Source organism: Mus musculus, chromosome 19 (genome assembly GCF_000001635.26).
Source record: "Mus musculus strain C57BL/6J chromosome 19, GRCm38.p6 C57BL/6J".
In the NCBI taxonomy this organism is placed as follows: Eukaryota; Metazoa; Chordata; class Mammalia; order Rodentia; family Muridae; genus Mus; species Mus musculus.
In genome coordinates, this window is record NC_000085.6 from 8,633,721 (window position 1) to 8,650,121 (window position 16,401).

Below are 16,401 nucleotides of genomic sequence, written 5' to 3' on the forward strand. Positions count from 1 at the left end.
TGGAAAGCTACCTACAGAAGTATCAGGCAATTAGTATGGCATGGCTAGTCCTTCCTCCCTCTGTCACACACAAGTGGCATGTGCAAGTCCCTCCAGGCACATTTATAACGTCTTTCTTTTTTTCTCAAAGATATGCCCATGTTTACTTCATGTGTATGGGTGTTTTGTCTGTGTGTGTATGTATATCTCCTATGTGCATGCAGTCCACCCAGAGGCCAAAAGAGGGCGTCAGAACCTCTGGAACTGTAGTTGTGAGCCTCCACATGGGTGCTCAGGGAGGGCTGCAAATGTTCTTTATGATCAGCTATCCCTCCAGACATCCCTCCAGACATCTCTCCAGACATCCCTTCTTGCGAGCGCTCGACTGGCCAGGAAGAACGACGCTGCAACAGGATCCTTCTGCACACGTTTATTGGGAGAGCTTGATTGTAGAGGCGAAAAGACCTCGAGCCCAGAACTGGTGCTGCTTTTATAGGCCTAGGACAGGCGTTCTCTCTCATCTGATTGGTTAACTTGTCTCTCATCTGATTGGTTAACTTGTCTCTCATCTGATTGGTTAACTTGTCTCTCATCTGATTGGTTAACTTTTGTCAATTCTCAAAACCTCACCTTGGCAAAAGAACCTTTACTGGCTATGTATGTGTGGTAGCCAGCTGTAGCCAACTGCCACTCTGCAACTGCCACTCTGTAACTGCCACTCTGTAACTGCCACTCTAACTGCCACTCTAACTGCCACTCTGTAACTGCCACTCTGCAACTGCCACTCTGCAACTGCCACTCTGTAACTGCCACTCTGTAACTGCCACTCTGTAACGGCTTCCCACATCTCCTCCTTTTTGTTTTAATAAAATGAGGCTGGTCTAGGCCTGTGCAATTACGTCCATCCGCCGTGGCTCCTGTTTTAGGTCATTCCTCTAATGTCACAGCCTTTCCTGTCATAGGGTAACCCTATCGCCACTGGGCCCCATGTCTTAGGTTGGTCTGTGCATGAGGAAAGTTGCCCGTCTCTGGATACCGCAGTGCTGTGTGACAGTAACTGCTAAATGACCTAGGGCGAACTCTGCAAAAGAGGCCAGCCAAAAAATGAATTAGTGGGGAAATCATGATCACCCTATTGATGAGCAAGGGCTGATCAATGATCGTTGAGTCTCTCTCATCCCAGTGCCATTGGGTTCAAGAGCAGAGAACTCAGATGCCAACTAATTCTTGAGCATAGATAACCAAATTTCAGGGGAGGTGCCGTTTTCAATAGCTAAAAGTGCCTGAGTTATAATCACCTTGTCATGTTTTTGTTGGGTTCTGAATTTGCATACCAACCAGAGCATGAACACCAGTCCACAGCATATGGCAGCACCAAACAAAATCACTCCCACCCATTCCTTAAAGTAAGAAAAAGCAGAGGTAAGCCAAGAGGTAAAGTCTCCGAGGGTCACTGGTTCCACTCTGGTCCCATTAAGGTTCAGGATCTGCATCTGCAGCCTCGTCTGCAACCTCTCCAGCTCCTGCGACCAGTTCCCCTTCAGGTAATTCGATAGGTCTGTACTTTTAATAAAAGAATCATTAATATACCTAATGGGAGTAGTGCACACATGCGGAGTGGATGCCACACAACTCATTTGTATGACATCCATCATCTGTTCCATGTTATGTTGTAAAATATCCATTCTCTGATTCACTAACATTAACCCTGAGGCGATATGAGAATCTGCCCTTTGCAGGGTAAGCAATGCCTCAGACTTTTTTTTGTTTTTTGTTTTTGTTTTGTTTTGTCTTGTTTTTGCTATCTGACTTATAGTGTCAGCAGTATTAATTTGATCTGCCCAATTAGAGATAATCTTTTTCTTTAAAAAAATTACAGGGTGTAAAAGGTTTATCCACATTATGCACAAAGCATAATGTATAATTTAAATGAAAACTAGTATTCTTATACACCCATGGTTCTTGAGGAGTTTGTCGTGCATAAGGCACATCCAAAAAACATTCCTTTGCAAAAAACAAAGGCTAGGTAGAAGAATTGGAATGCACTGGTAAAGGTACTGGCCATGATCTTACTATGGCCCACAAAGGTATACTTATCCCAGTCTCAATCATCAGGAGCAGGATCATCTTGGGATTCATCTTGATCTTTCACAGTCCTTGTCAGTCGTTCTGGGACCCACAGCTGTTGTCAGTGATCCTGGGGAAACAAACAGACCCTCTCGCCCACGTCAACACAGTCAACACCTGTGGGCAATGATTTCCACGCCCTTATGGCAATCTGACTCACCTGCTCAAACACCTGCACTGGATATCTTGTCTGTTGCTGTGCAAAGCGACCTTGACCAAGCAGCATATCCCTATCCCATGCTGGATTTCCTGCAGCAGAGTTAGCCACTGCCTGTTCATTTGCAAATTCAATAAGGAAGGCTTTCCAATCTAAATACTGCCCAGGTGAAAGGCATGCCTTCCTCCTCCTCTGCCTCGGCTCTTTTATTTTGTCCTTTCTGTCCACCTGATAACACTGTGTCTCCTTTCTTTTTCCTTTTTCTTTTTAAGCCCTTCTCCTCTTCCGACATACTTTCTTGTTGCTCTGTAAGGATTTTCTGACCTGTCTTGACTGCCTCTACACACAGTTTCAAACAGTAACAGAGTCCATATATCAGAACAAACAAGACCAAAACTATCAGACCTACCCACAAAGGGTCAATAGGAGAAAAAAGCATAACTCATGAACCTTAACTTGTCCCAAAACCGGGAACCTTAACTTGTCCCAAAGCCGGGAACCTTATTGTCTCAATCCTTTCTTTCCTTCCTTTCCTTTCCCTTTTTTTTTCTCTTTCCCCTTTCCTTTTCTTCACTATTTCCTTTTCTTTATCACTGATTCCTTTTATTTTTCCTCCCTTTTCTTTTCCTTTTTATCCCCCTTTAACCCGGGGATCAATTTGGGAGACTTACCAGTACCACCGTTCCTCAGCTGAAGAGTTCTGAATTCACGCTGTTGAATCCTTCTCAGCAGCCTGTTTTACAGGAACCTTTATTACCACCGTTCCCCAGCTGAAGAGTTCTGAATCCACGCTGGATCCTTCTCAGCAGTCTGTTTTACCGGAACCTTTATTAACCGCTCCTTCCCCGTGATGCAGTTCTGAATCCTCCCTGTAGCAGGGGGTCTTCGCTCATGCCTGAAGATGTTTCTTTTCCCGGGTTTTCGGCACCACTTCTTGCGCGCGCTCGACTGGCCAGGAAGAACGACGCTGCAACAGGATCCTTCTGCACACGTTTATTGGGAGAGCTTGATTGTAGAGGCGAAAAGACCTCGAGCCCAGAACTGGTGCTGCTTTTATAGGCCTAGGACAGGCGTTCTCTCTCATCTGATTGGTTAACTTGTCTCTCATCTGATTGGTTAACTTGTCTCTCATCTGATTGGTTAACTTGTCTCTCATCTGATTGGTTAACTTTTGTCAATTCTCAAAACCTCACCTTGGCAAAAGAACCTTTACTGGCTATGTATGTGTGGTGGCCAGCTGTAGCCAACTGCCACTCTGCAACTGCCACTCTGTAACTGCCACTCTGTAACTGCCACTCTAACTGCCACTCTAACTGCCACTCTGTAACTGCCACTCTGTAACTGCCACTCTAACTGCCACTCTAACTGCCACTCTGTAACTGCCACTCTGCAACTGCCACTCTGTAACTGCCACTCTGTAACGGCTTCCCACAATCCCTCCAGCCAACTCTCCAGACATCCCTCCAGACATCTCTCTAGATATCCCTCCAGACATATCCCCCCCCCAAAAAAAAATCCCTCCAGACATCTCTGTCTCCAGCCTGGGGATTTCTTCTTTATTTTCAGACCCAAGATCTCAGCTATCCTTGTCTACTCACTTCCACATATCTTAACAATCTTCCCAATTCTGCTTTCCCTTTACTCTTCTTTTTTTTAACTTTTAAATTTTATTTTATAGTGTATGTGCGATTCAGGGAAAGAGGATAGCACACATGGAGATCAGAGGACAATTCTAGTTCTAGCCTGCCTTCATGTGGCTTCTGCAGATCAAGTTCAGATTTTCCCAGGAAATGCTTTTTACTTTTATTTCTTGAGTTCCCTTACCAGCCCCTCCTCTTTCCCCCCCCCCTTTTCTTTTCTTTTTTTTTTTTTTTTTTTTTTTTTTGGTTTTTCGAGACAGAGTTTCTCTGTATAGCCCTGGAACTCACTTTGTAGACCAGGCTGACCTCGAACTCAAAAATCTGCCTGCCTCTGCCTCCTAAATGCTGGGATTAAAGGTGTGCTCCACCACCACCCAGCTCTCCCCCCCCCCCACCCCGTTTTCAAGTCAAGGTCTCCACTTTGTGAAATCAGCTCCAAAGCTGACTCTACTCTCTAAACTGCCAACCCACCTGCTGTTCTTCTGTCCCAAACAGCAAGCAGCTTGATCTAAAAGCTCAGCTTTCTTATCATCTAAGGAATCTAAGTGAGCGTCTTGAATTCCCTTATAAATGAAGATGATGCTAATCTCCTCAACATTTTTTTTTAGATTTAATATCTGACCAAAATACACGTTTACCTCATTCCCTGAGTCAATTCCAAACAAGTGCGCATGGATGCCAAGAATGATCTTCCAATGGATAGTTGGGGCTATCAGCCACACCACATGGACCACTAGAAAGTCTGTTTTATCAACACAGTCATGATAGTTTTTCCTTAGGTCAATAATATCAAAGCCTGTGGCTGCCTCCCAAGAACATCTCATTAGGATAATAGGCAGCTAACACACATAACCCAATGTGAAACTGGACCTTCTGAGATGTTAAGCAATTGAAATGGCTCACAAATCAGCAGGGACTACTTAAGCAAGAAACATAATTGCAATGAAGACATTTCACCCAGGACCACATGGCCATGTCTGGTAAGTACAACAAACCGGGTTGTCATCTGGGAAAGACAAGTCCCAGAATGCCCCTTGAGAAGAACTCCTAAAGATGTCACAACCTGGGAAGAGAGACTCACCAGTCTCCATGAAATGAAAAAAAAAAAAAAAAAAAAAAAAAAAAAAAAAAGCCCTGGGGCCAGCAAGATGGTTCAGTCAATAAAGATGCCTGAGCCTGATGACCCATGTTTGATCTGATCTCTGGAATCCAAATGGTGAATGGAGAAAAACAACTCCTGTAAGTTGTTCTTATAAATTAGAAATGCTAGACAAGAGGCTAGAGAAATGACTCAGTAAACAAACATGAGAACCAGAATATTTGGATCCATACAAAAGCCAAATATGGCAATATAAATATAAACATATACATATATAAATATAAACATATACATATATATTTATATGCATATGAATGAAACCCCAAGACCCTAAGTGCTGAAACAGAAAGATGCCTGGAGCTCATTGGCCATTGATTTAAGCCCAATTCAGGTTCAATGAGAGGACCTGACTCATAAATAAATAAATAAATAAATAAATAAATAAATAATAAAATGGAGGAACTGGAGAGATAGTTAGATAGTTCACTGGCTAAGAGCCCATACTACTCGTCCAGAGCACCTGAGCTTTGTTCCCAGCATCTACATCAAATGGCTCACAACTGCCTGTAACTCCAGCTGTAGAGGATCTGTCCCCCTCTGCTAGACTCCACAGGCACCTACACTCACACATACATGTACCCTACACATAAACATATAATTTTTAAATAATTAAGATAAAATGTAAAATAAATAAGATGGACTGACAGAAAGACACCCAGTATAGTGAGAATTCTGGAATTTTGGTTTCTTTTAAAAAACACAGAAATATTATAAGAATATGTTTTTATTTCAATCCCAAGTGTGGGACATGGGGCTGCTTCAGACTGTCCACAGCAACTATGATTTGCCTCATGCTCTAGCAGGGGAGTGATTTTGTCAGCTGCAGATAATTTCTGCAAATGTGTGATGTTTGGATTCTGGGGACTTTTGGGGAGTATATTAAGTATATTAAGATCCCCAAGAGGCAGGTTTGGTTGGTGGGTTGTTGGTTGGTTTGTTGGTAGGTTGGTGATTGGTTACTGTTGATTGCTGCTAATTACTGTTAGTCATATTTGTTAATTAGTTGTGCACAAAGAAGAAAGGAGAAGAAATTAGAGATCCTGATGGCAAAGATCAAACTTGCCCCAAGGAACTCAAAGCCCCTAATCGGCAGGAAGTAGGGTAACAATAATGTTCTTTCTAGCCTTTTTTCTCTCCAATCTAGTGTTAGGGGGTTGAAAGAATGGAAACGGGGTGTAGAAGGATGTAGGAGAGAAGAACCCACACATAGCAAAAGACCAGTTACAATTCAGTGTCTGGCCTCCACACACAGGCACACACGTACACACAAGCACCAGAAAAATTCTGGGCTATAAACAGCCGCTTTTCTGAACCTATGTTGGTCAGGACTCTTGGTTTATATGTGGTTCTATGACAATTCTAACTGTTTTAAGTGTAAATGAGATGGAAGTATAATGGCTGTCATAACCAAACACAAGATGAGCCAAGCTGAAGCCGCCCTAGAGACAATGAGAATGGGAACAAAGACATGGATATTATCAGCATTCTTGTTGGTTGGCCTTCCTCCATGTTTGTCTTGCATGCTGGGCACATGTACTGTACACAAGTGCTTTGTAAGGTGGCCTCTTGTTATTCTGGGATCATCCTTATCAACTTTATGACCAAGACAAAAAAGGGGATCCTTTCACCCAAATCCACCTCTGTGTGTGTGTGTGTGTGTGTGTGTGTGTGTGTGTGTGTGTGTGTTGCATACAGATAGGTATACATGCATGTTTAAACGTGTGGGGTGACATTGTACGTGTATGTGCATTCCTGTGTACACATATACTTGTGGAAGCCAGAAACTGATGTCACGTTTCTTCCTCAATCACTTTATTTACGGAGACAAGGTCTCTTGCTGAACCTAGAGCTCACTGACTCAGCCAATCCGGTTGGCTGATAACCCCATCTGTACACTCCAGGGCTGGGATTACAGCTTGTCCTCCACACACACCCAGTTGGTTTGTGGGTACTGGCAATCCAAACTCCAGGACTCATGCTTATGTGGCAAGCACTTTCTCCACTAAGCCATCTCCCCATCCCCAAAGCCAATACTGTTAGTGTAGTTTGTATCCCTCCCACTCATCAAGTTTTAGGGCAGAAAGAAAGAAAGAATCATGAAAGACTGAGTGTCCTGCCCATTCCTGTCCTGCAGATGAGCAACCGTGCCACCTTAGCATCCTGTGGTCACTCGGTTTTTTTTTTTCTCTTTTTCTCCTTTCCTTTTTCCTGAGGCCAGTCTCAGAGCATCTGTCATTTATCTGAAGTTTTATGGAGCCAGGAATGCAGGCTTGCCTTAGGCAGCAATTCTCTTAGTCTCTCTTACACTCACCATTGTATATTCCTAGACTTTGGCTCCTGCTATTGATAAAAATAATTCTCTATGCTCAAGGCACAGGAGCACACAGAAATACTTGATCTCCTGGGTTTTCAGGCACACATGAAGAGAACAGAGTGGTAATTGCTAATGACAATTCTGAGATGGCAGAAGTCCCAAGCAACTGTTGCTCTGGTATATACGATGCAAATTAGAGCAGACAAGAAGCCAAGAGACTTTTTTCTGAGTCCTCTATATTCAGGAATACTGTCAGGTTCTTAATCTAGAAAATTTAGACTGCATATAGATTTTAAGATTTGCTTTTATTATTGTGTTGAGTGTGTGTGTGTGTGTGTGTGTGTGTGTGTGTGTGTACTACATGTGGGTGCCCATGGAGACAAAAAGGTGTTGAGTCCCTTGAGGCTGGAGGTTCAAACAGCTTTGAGACATACAATAAGGGTCCAGTGGAAAAGCAGCAAGTGCTCTTAACCACTGAACAACCTCCCCAGCCTTTGTTTTATTGCATTTATTTATTCATTCATTCATTCATTTATGTGCACACGTACACATGTATGAATACCATGACACATAAGGAAATCAGAGGACAACTTGCAGTAGTTGTTTCTCTTCTTCTACAATGTAGGTTCTGAAGATCGAATGCAGATCGTCAGGCTGGAAAGCAAATACCTTTCCCCTCTGAGCCATGTCTTCCACCGCTGATTTTCTTCTCACCGTATCCCTCTGACTTCTTGCCTTTTTCTGACATCCTTTTGATTTTTATTCTTTTGTTATTCTGCTTCTGTCCAAAACATCATGAACCCAGTCTCCCCAGTGTGTTCCAATTTCTATCTCCACAGAGACACACACTGTTCCACTCAAGTGCTGTTAAAATTAATTCTCAGTCTTCTCTGACACACCACCACAACGTATAAAATAAAAGCTGTATCAGACAGTATGTAGACTTATATAACCGTAGCTATTTCAGTAAAATAGAAAACAATTCCAGTTGTGATTTAAATGAAAGATGTCTTCATAGGTTCGTGGATCCTAGTTGGCAGCACTGTTTGGAGAGGCTGTGGAACTTTTAGCGGGTGTATCTCTGCTGAAGTCCTTCACAGTCGGGGTTGGGGAAGTTGAAGGTTGTTTGAAGGATCTGAGCTCCACTTCCTGTTTTCTCTGATGCTTCCTACGTGAGGATGAAATGTGATCTCTCTGCTTCCTGCCCTTGCTCCATGTCTTACCCACAATTATGGATCCGATATCTCTGGAGTCATAAGCCATATAAACACTCCCTTCCTTGGGTTACTTTTTTGTGGTGATGCTGTACCACAGCAACAGAAGAGTGACTAATACCATCCCATTGCTCCTTGAGCAAAGCATGCAGGCACTGATGTCCCAAGTTCTGCATTATGTGATATTTGTGTCCATGGGATACTGAAAAACCCACAGTGGGGCTGGTGAGTGTGCAAGAGCTCTTGTTATTACCATGAAAACATGAGTTCAGTCCCCACCACCCATGTAAACACTGGGTGTGGCCAGGCACATCTGTAACTCCAGTACTAGGATAATGGGGAACAGAGACAAGAATAGTGAGGTTCGCTGGCCGGGTTAGCATAGGTTTTAAAAGGCAAGCTTTAGGATCAGAGAGAGAGAGAGAGCTGTCTCAGAGGATACGGCAGAAAGTCATAGAGCAGGGCACCCAGCACCCTCCAGATAGGCATGTGTGGACACACATATACACACATATATAACACACAACAAGTGTGTACACCACACAATTAATCAAATCCCACAATAACAAAATTTACAAACAAGGGCTTCCCTCCAAACATACCAAGTGACTTTGCTTGAAGGGTAAATTCCTTTGGACATGCAACAGCACATGCAATGGGGACTCTGGCTGCCCTGCTCATTCCAGATCCTTCCTGTCTTTCTGTTCTTTGTGGACCTTTGTTGTTCCTTTGAGACACGGCCTCACTAAGCAGTCCTGGCTGATAGACCTGTCTCTGCTTTTACAACCCATTCAAAAGGAGGCAAAAGCAAGTTCTTAATTTTAGAAAGAAAAATGGCATGTCTCTTCATCATTTCAATTTAAGAGTAATGGTATATATCCTTTGTCAGTATAGATTTCTGTAGGCTGTGGAGCTGTTTGATTGAACCTAGAGAAGAAATAATTTCAGAAGGAGAATTCTTTTCTTATCTTGACTTAAAAGAACAGCAAAATTATTCAGTGATAAAAAGAGCTGAGCTACCAAACCATGAAGAGCTATGGAGGAAGCTTCAATGTATATTACTCAGCAGAAGAACCAGTCTGAAAAAGCTGTGTACTATACAGCTCCATATATACACATATACATTCATGCATATATGTATGTGTATGTATGTATATATACACATGTATATGTGTATGTATGTGTATACATGTACATGTGCATATATATGTACATACAAACATACATACATATGCATATATGAAGTTCTTGTCATGACTAGACTATGCTTCTTCATTTTTCTCTCCCTCCTCCTCCTCTCTTCTCTGCCTCCTTTTTCTCCTCCTGGTCTTAGTGCCTCATTCCTCTCTCTCCCCCATTCCCTCTCCCTTCACTCCCTCCAGGTCTCTCTCTACCATCCCCATCTCTCCCTAGTTTTCTCCATTGTAGACACACAGACAGGCACACATACACACACAAAGAACTATACAATATATACTATATAATATATAGCTTTTACCATATGACACACTTTTTGAGACAGTGTCTCACCATGTAGCCCTAGCTGGCCTGGAATTCAGAGATTCAGCTGGCATGACTGGCTCTATTACATTCTTAAAAATAAATAAATATAATCCCAACACTTGGAAGGCAGAGGCAGGTGGATTTCTGAGTTCGAGGCCAGCCTGGTTTACAGAATGAGTTCCAGGACAGCCAGGGCTACACAGAGAAACCCTGTCTTGAAAAACAATAAATAAATAAATAAATAAATAAATAGATAAATAAAAGCAGGCTGGAGAGATGGCTCAGAGGTTAAGAGCACTGACTCCTCTTCCAAAGGTCCTGAGTTCAATTCCCAGCAACCACATGGTGGCTCACAACCATCTGCAATGGGTTGTCTGAAGACAGGGACAGTGTTCTCATATACATTAAATAAATAATTCTTTTTTTTTAAAGGCAAAATAATGGAGAAAATAAAAGGGTCTGTGATCTCCTTAGCTTGGTGTTTTGTGGGACTCCTAACAGTGGGGTTGGGGTGTCTCTGACAATCTTGGAACCCTTTTCTTCCTACTGGGTTGCCTCACCCAGGCTTGATAAGAGGATTTGTGCTTAGTCTCATTATATCTTGTTAGGCCATATTTGGTGGATATCCCTGGAAGGCCTGCTCTTTTCTGAAGGGAAATGGACAAGGAGTGGAACTGGGCGAGAGGAGAGTGGGGCTGGGAGGGAGGGGAAACTGCAACTAAAAATCGTCAGTGATCACCAGGGGTTAGGGAGGAGGAAGGGAGAGACAGACAGGGCACAGAGACTGAGGGGACCATGAGTGTAGGCTTTTTGGTACTATACTGGTGAATACATGCCATTACACTCTTGTCAGAATCTATAGAACATACAATGCTAAGCATGAGCCAAAAAGTGCACTACCGGCTCTGGCAGTGATGAAATGTAAACATAGTTACTCTTTGTAACTAGTGAGACCCACACTGCTGTGGGGTGTTGAGAGCAGCAGAAGCTGTGTGCATGTGATGGGAGTGTACAGTAAATCTCTATTCCTTCTGGGGACCTAAAAACTGGTCTGTTTATTTGCTTACTTGCTTGGTAGTTTTGATGTTGTTTTGCTTTATTCTTTTTTATGGTTTGTTTTTTTTTTTAGGATTTATTCTTTTATGTGTACTGATGTTTTGCCTGCACATGTGACTATGTACCATGTGCATTCTGAGTGCCAGTGGGGGTGAGAAGAAGGCGTTGGCTCCCCTGACACTGGAGCTACAGATGGTTGTGAGCCAACACATGGATGCTGAGAATCGAACCTAGATCCTATGGAAGAGCAGTCCATCCTCATAACAACTGAGTCACACCTTGTTCCCTTTGTATTTTATTCCCTGTGGTGTGTAGTATCGTGCATGGATGTGAGGGCATATATGAAGGCCAGAGGATGGCGTCAGTTGTTGTCCTCTACCACTTCCACCTTACTCCTCTCGGGCAGGGCCTTTCAGAGACCCAGTGCTGCTACACAAGCTGGCCAGTGAAGTCCCAGGATCAGTCTATCTCTGCCTCCCCAGTTCTGAGGCATCGGGCATGCACAGCGATATCCACCTCTTTATGTGGATACTAGGAATTTGAACTCAGGTCCTCAGACTTGCATAGCAAGTGTCCCTACCTCCTGAGCCATCTCCCCAGCGCTGGTTTCAGTTTTTTGAAACAGGGTTCCATGCAGTCCAGACTGATTTGAAACTTGCTTTGTGTTAAAAATAACTTGAACTCTTTCCTCTGCCTCTCGGGTTCTGGAATTACATGAACCACGATGCCAGACACCTAAAAACTGTTCTAAATAATAAAATCAGTAATTCAAAATAAGCTGAGCAGGCATCCCAAAAGAGCAATATCGTTTAAGTTACTAGGTGTGGGCCCAATTATTTATCTCAGGGCTGCAAAGGACCATAAGGCCTTGGGGGCAGGCAGCTGGACTCTCTACCTCTCTGTCAGGTGCAGAATTTCTCGTCATGACTCCCTCCTCCTCCTTCTCCTCCTCCTTCACCTCTAACTCCTTTTTCTCCTCTAGATCTTAGTGCCTCGTTCCTCTCTCTCTCTCTTTCCTCTCCCTCCACTCCCTCCAGTTCTCTCCCCTCCCCATTCCTCTCTCTAGTTTTCTCCACTGTGCTTTTACATTGGCACAAGTTTGGCCATCCAGCTCCAACTTTAGATGTCCTTACAAATCCTGCTTGTCTGAGTCATATTCGAAACTTCATAAGAATGTAATTCACTCAGACCCATCCTGGAGTCAGATGCCTTCAGTGTGTCTAAGAGAGACAGGGGCGTTGGTTTAAGATTACTGCAGATGCCCTGGGAGACTGAGCAGATAGAGCTCAGAAACAGCAGACAGGCTGAGCAGACATCCCGAAAGGCATGTTCTTCAGGTAAATTATGAGAAAGCTGTGGCAGTGAGGGGGGAGGTGCTCCTGGTGGGTTAGTTTTAGAGCAAGACCGCCCCCTCCCCAAGCCCTATTAGGGGAGAGGTAATGGGGATTTCCTGTAACTCTCTCAGTCTCTTTGACCCCAGTTCTTCCTCCCTCACAGGGGAATCTTGTGTTTGCACACCACATTCCCCTGCTGAATTAAATCATTTCCACAGCAGGGATGTACAGAGAAGACTGATGTCTGGGAGTTTGGCCAGCAGATGAGTGGTAGACAGCGCTGAATTAAGGAGCAAAGACTACTAGGACCATACTCTTTGAACTTGTTTCTTAGTGATTCACATGAGTGAATTTTATATTTCAAGGACTTAATGCTGGCCTGGAGGGCATGAGCTCAGGAGAGCTGGACCTGTCTGCTGTGAGGTGGTGGAGGTTCAGGGAGACGCCCCTACCTCACCCCACCCCCACCACCTGCAGTGCTCTGACCCAAGTTCAGTTCCTATCACCTAGGTCAGACAGCTCACAATGCCTGTAACTCCTAGAAGTCCCCTTCATCCAGTGCTGGGAGAACAGGTGTGTGCCACCACATTCAGCTGAAAGTAATCAAATATATTGTTTCTTTTGAAAATAGAAGCTCTTTTATTCCTATAGGTGGAACAACAATATGAACTAACCAGTACCCCCAGAGCTCGTGTCTCTAGCTGCATATGTATCAGAAAATGGCCTAGTCGGCCATCACTGGAAAGACAGGCCCATTGGTCTTGCAAACTTTATATGCCCCAGTACAGAGGAACACCAGGGCCAAGAAGTGGGAGTGGGTGGGTAGGGGAGTTGGGGGGAAGGATGGGGGACTTTTGGGATAGCATTGGAAATGTAAATGAGAAAAATACCTAATTTAAAAAAAAAAGATGCTCTTTTACTACTTTATATAATCACATCTATCCTTTTTCTTTTCTTCTTCTTCTTCTTCTGATTCTGGGAAGTAAACCCAAGGCCTCAAGCATACTAAGCAGTGAACTGTCACTAGGCTGTATCTCCAACCACACTGCTTTAACTTTGTTTCTCCTTCCTTCTCCTCCTTCTCTCCCTTCTCCCTCCCCCTCTTCTTCCCTCTCCTTCCTTTTCCTCCTCCTCCTTCTCCTCCTCCTCTCTCTGGGCTGAATGTTACACCCAAGCCTAGGTAAGTGTCCTACGAACAAGGTACAACCCAACTGGAGGTTGTTTGAGAAAGTGTCTCACTATTCACCCCAGGTGGGCTTGAAATCTTCAAAGTTGAAATCTTCCTGCCTCCAACTTCCATTACAAGTGTGTGACAATATGCTCAGCTTTTTCTTTTCTTTTTTTTTTTTAATTCACCTTCTGAGTTTCAGATTATACTCAGGAGGCCTTTCCAGGGTTGGCAACTTGGTAGACCGCTTGTGTAAGGCTCTAGGTTTGACCACCCAAAACAAAACAAAAACACAGAAAGAAATTCTCCCCTTGAATTCAAAACTATTTACCCACACGTCCTTCAAAAAGCACATTTGAGGTTTTAGGTTTTATCATTATGTATATGAAATTTAGCACAAAGTAAAAGAAAAGAAACTTTATTTTTCTTTTCTTTGCTTGTTTTGGCTTTGTTGTGTCTAAATGACTTATTTGCTCCAAATCTATTTACTGAATAGCCCCACGATTCCTGGCTGGCATAAAATGCTACCTATCACACAGCTTCTAAAATTCAGCCTCACTGAGCAGAATGTCTATTGCAGAGCCAGGCAGCTCTCTGGTCACTTCTGAAAGAGCAGGGGCACCTGGTGTGGATGAAGACGCCTCCCAGACTTTCATAAAGTGGTTATTTAGAAAGGAGTGTTGCTTACATAAGACTCTTCCTGCCATAGCTTCTGCTATGCCCTCTACCAACCCTGAGGCAAAGAATAGTCCTTCCTCTTGTCAAAAAAGAGCAAATCTGTCCCACAAATGTCGCTAAACATCATTGACTTTGCAGGACTCCCCCGGAGACAAAGGAGATGCCTGCAGCATATCTGAAAATCTGCTGAACAGACATTTCTGTTCTCCTTCAGAGCCATCCTTGGAAAACAGCCATCAAGCCCTCTCCTTTCTGTCCTCTTTCCCTCAGTAACCTCTGAAGACTCCTCCATTGCCTAAAGATTCAGGTGACTATAAATTTTACAAATGATTTAGAAACCCGAAATTCCTATTACAAATGAAGTCTTTATTGGAATTCAACTGTTACTTGAGTACCCTAGAAGGAGGAAGGCAGACACATAGACCACCACCACCATTACCACCACCACCAAAGAACTAAAAAAAAAAAAAAAAAAAATAGTAAGGAGGAGCCTGGAGAAATGGCTCAGCATCTAAGAGCACTGGTGGCTCTTGCTGAGGAACAAGGTATGGCTCCCAGCACCCACACGCTGGCGCACAGTCTTCTGTAACTCCAGATCCAGGGAATTTGACACCCTCGTCTGGCCTCCTAGGGCACCAGGTATGTTTACACATACACAGAGAGAGAGAGAGAGAGAGAGAGAGAGAGACAGAGAGAGAGACAGAGAGAGACAGAGAGAGACAGAGACAGAGAGAGAGACAGACAGAGACAGACAGAGACAGAGACACAGAGAGACACAGAGAGAAAGCAACACCAAGAGACAGAGAGACGCAAAACTCTCATATACATTAGAAAATAAAAATAAAATAGCAGACTAGACATAGTAGAGGCAGAGATACATGAATCTCTATGAATTCAAGGCCAACCAGAGCTATACACAGTGAGACCCTTCCCAAAAATCAATTTTTTCGCTAAAAAAGGATAGTGTGGAAAGAGTAGGTCAATCACCCGACAGGTGGGAACCTAGATGGGTGAACCATCCAGTTCAGTGCGGAAAGAGTCCAGGTGAGGCTGCCTATGTACAGCATCTTCAGCAGAAGGGCCAGTCATTTGTCATGAGACTAGGGGCTTAACACATACTCCACTTTAAAAAAAAAATACAAGAAAATTAAGGATTATAACATAAGACTTTAAAATGTCATTACTTAGAAGGAGTCTGATCACTTACCTAGTTAAGCCAACAAAATCAATATACAAATAAAAGTAATGAAAAAGCCACACAAGAATATTGGATTGAAAAACCAAATTATCAAAACAGCAATAGCAATAAGTTGAAACTACTGTGTTAAAACATGACTTTGAAGGTACCACAACAGTACCCAAAGCTCAACGTTACTTAGGCAGTTAAGGATACTCAACCATCCAGAGAGGAAAAAAAAAAAAAAACTGTAAGATAATTTTTACGATCACAAATATCCTCTTAGTAGATGGGAAACATTTCATACTCATCTTTAGAATGATTTCCTCCTCAAATTTAATGTGCTATCATCAAATTTTTACTTGGGATTATTTTTAATTTTATTTTAATTTTTAATTTTACTTGGGATTATTTTTAGGAACTCAGAAACTTTTACACTAAAATTTAAATTTTACATTGAAGAAAAAGGAACCAAGATCATAGAGTCAATTTTGAGCAGAGAAGTAAAAAACAAACAAACAAAAACACTGGCCAGGTGTCCAGGTGTTGTGGCTTTTATGCTCATTACCCAGCATTTGAGGATGGGGATGGGAGCAGGGGCTGAGTTCCAAGACCAGGCTGGGCCAAGGAGTTCAAGGCTACACTGAGATATATTTGTCTCAACAAAGCTAAATAAAAAAATCAAATAGCAGCCGGGCGTGGTGGCACATGCCTTTAATCCCAGCACTCAGGAGGCAGAGGCAGGTAGATTTCTGAGTTCGAGGCCAGCCTGGTCTACAGAGTGAGTTCCAGGACAGCCAGGGCTACACAGAGAAACCCTGTCTCAAAAAAAAAAGGGGGGGGGGAAGAATCAAATAGCAATACTAGGATTTACTTTTCCTATTTTTTTAAAAGA